Source organism: Meles meles, chromosome 8, assembly GCF_922984935.1.
Source record: "Meles meles chromosome 8, mMelMel3.1 paternal haplotype, whole genome shotgun sequence".
NCBI lineage: Eukaryota > Metazoa > Chordata > Mammalia > Carnivora > Mustelidae > Meles > Meles meles.
The window spans coordinates 57,922,830-57,925,957 of NC_060073.1; the positions used below are offsets into that span (position 1 = coordinate 57,922,830).

Consider the following 3,128-nt stretch of genomic DNA (forward strand, 5'->3'; position numbering starts at 1 on the left):
CACTATGTTGTCTTCCTGGGAAACTAAGGATGCCCCGTCCCTCCTGGTAGAAAAGGCCATATTAACCAAATTCAATATCCCATTAGATCAGATAGTGGAGAAATTCTCCATGTATTGGAAAGCTGGTGTTTCCAGTTGCTCTTCTAAATAGTTGATACTTTGATTTAGAACTCTTGCCATAAATATCAGACTGCCTGGTGCCTTACACCAATGTGTTAATTCTTCTACAAGTCTATTTCATGGTGACTCATCTGTCTGGAGGACAGTCCATGAAGCATCCAGCAGTGTCACTTATCCTGTCTTCCTCTGTGAAATCATGAAGGAACTAGAATATGTCCTGTGGTTTATTTATTTTTTGCGTGCTTACCCAATAAAATATTTTTTTTTAGCTACACTTAAAAAGACTGTCCATATGCCCTCATCCTGCTCCATAAATTGCCTGTAGATAGTCTGTTCATTCTAATGGATTCCTATGACTCCTTGTTTGAGCCCTTCCTCTGACCTGGGGAGCATTCTCTGACTGTGACTGGTACATGCGAGAAGTGTTGGGAAGGTGATTACCTTCTAATAAGAGATGGAGAATTACCATCTAATAAGAGATGGAGATTGCTAGATAAATATGCTGTTTTGAGACCCTCAGTGGGACAGTTTCAAGTGTGATCTTTACCTTTTTCCAACACATCCAACAGGAAAAAGCTCTGGTAATTTATAGCAGTAATCTGCTCCCTCATACACACATTATTGACTTTCTTCACTTCATTGTCTTACTTGCTCAGTCCCTTACAAAATTTATTCTTGAATCAATTCCCAAATACACCACATACCTTAAAATTATTGCTTCAGTATGCTTCTGGGGGAACACTTGATAGACACTCCTATGTCATATTCACCTGTTTATAGATTGAGACCATCAGAGGATAAACTTTAATCTTCTCTTCCTACTGTAAGTAGTAGTATAAGTCATTAACTTATCAAGAGGAGGGAGATAAACCACTGTGGCAAACAGAGAAATAAGCTGAGTTAAAATTATTGGTGTCCGTGTGGTGATCGTGATGGTGGGATATGTGCTCTCAAGCCACAGAGACACTGGACAAGAAGGTCTGATATGAAAAGGGAACTAAAGGAGATTGGCTAAACTTAAAGTTTTTGGATTTTCTTCACTAGTTTGTAAGACCTTCTGAGCAGTAAGGATAAGAAAGATGGGAGAAAAGAAGCTGTCATGTCCCTAATCAAAAAGCTTGCTCAAATTGGTGGATTATGTCTCAAAACTTCCCAGAATCTCTCCTAATGGACTTTTAGGGAAAAAAAAGTAAGTTCATAATGAGTTGCCACATAATGCAGAAGATGAACACTTTCTAAGGCTATCACAAGCAATGCTAGCTAGTCAGTGGCAATTCTGAAAAGTTGAATTTTTCATTTACCCAACAAAAGGTAGTCTATACTTGTGCAATTAAATAAAACCATGTATCAAATAATGTTATATTAATACATTATTCCCTACTTCATAAATATTTATGTGTTTTGATCACTGATGAAAGCACAGATAAGTCTTTTTCCCGAATCAAGCGCTCAAGCAAGTTAGAGTTACACAAACCTGCATATACATCTCCATATCTACATGAATTATAATGATAGTGCTTTAAAAACTTGAAATCTTGGTTAATAACATTTCACCATCTGAAGTAAAACGCATTATTCAGACTTCACATTTGTCATGACTTCTTGCATAAAGTCTTCTCTGTTTTCTTCTAAAATCTAAATTAGTTGCTTCTCACAGGTGAAAATAAATCTTTTCTATTCTCTTACCATGGCTTGAATAATATTAAATTATATTTGCTCAATATTTTTATATCATCACTATGCTGTGAGCTTTTGAAATCATGGGATATTTCTTTGTCACTGTTACACATCAGAGGTTAAACTGCCTCTTGGTATTGCAGAAAGATACAATAGATGTGTGAAAAAAGGAAGGATGAAAAAACAAGGAAGAATGATGGAAGGAAGGCAATAAGAGAAAATGAAAGAAGAAAGGGAGAGAGAGACGGGGAGATGATAGGAACTTACAAATACATACTTTTTTTTTCACACAAGTTTATCTCACATTCAGAATTGTTTTGTTTGAGGAATATAAATCCTTTAAAAAGAGATCTTTATCAGATAAATTTTCACTAACATAGATATAGTACAAGGACTTTCCATCTTAAATGGATAAATACATATTTTTTCCTGTGTCATAATATTTTTGGATCACTGTTCAGTGCCAGGTTTCAGAATACAAATCTGAGCAACACGCATGTGGATCTCTTTGGTCTTCACACCATAGATAATGGGGTTAAGGGCGGGAGGCACAAGCAGATAGATGGTAGACAAGAGGATATGAACATAGGGTGATACATGTCCAAAACGGTGGCTGAAGAAGGAAAAAAAGGCAAGGATATAAAACTCCAGGAAGACAGCAATATGGGCAGTACATGTATTGAATGCTTTGAGTCTTGCCTCCTTCTGGGGAAGACGAAAAACAGCCTGAAAAATCAGAATGTAGGAGACAAAGACAAAGATCATATCAAAACCTAGAATTGCAAAGGCCACAAAGAGCCCATATGATCTATTAATATGAACATCTTCTGCAGCCAGCTTGACGACCGCCATGTGTTCACAGTAGGAATGAACAATAACCACTGACTGGAAAAGTTGCAAGCGTTTAAGTAGAATGGGTAAAATTCCAACAAGCACTGTTGCCCGGGTGGCCACCATCAATACCATTCGAAATAGAAAGAGAGGTGTAAGGATGGATGTGTGCCTCAAAGGATTACAGATGGCAATGTATCGGTCAAAGGCCATGGCCAATAGGATACCAGATTCCATGCCCTGCAAGGCATGGATGAAGAAGAGCTGAGTGAGGCAAGCATTGAAAGCCATGGAATAGGAGCCAAACCAGAAGATGGCCAACATCTTAGGAGCAATGGCTACACAGAGACCTAGGTCAGTGGCTGCCAAAACTGCTAGGAAGATGTACATGGGTTGGTGAAGACGGTGGTCTGTAGGGATAATGATTAATAAGAAGATGTTCCCCAGCAGAGCCAGCAGGCACACTCCAAGGAAGGGAAATCCGATCCAAAACTGCACAT

At 38.2% G+C, this 3,128-nt stretch overlaps 1 pseudogene; it reads right to left on the bottom strand.

Annotated features, from left to right (window-relative positions):
• Positions 1 to 2,247: 2,247 nt before the first annotated feature.
• LOC123948753 lies at positions 2,248 to 3,128 on the bottom strand (annotated as a pseudogene).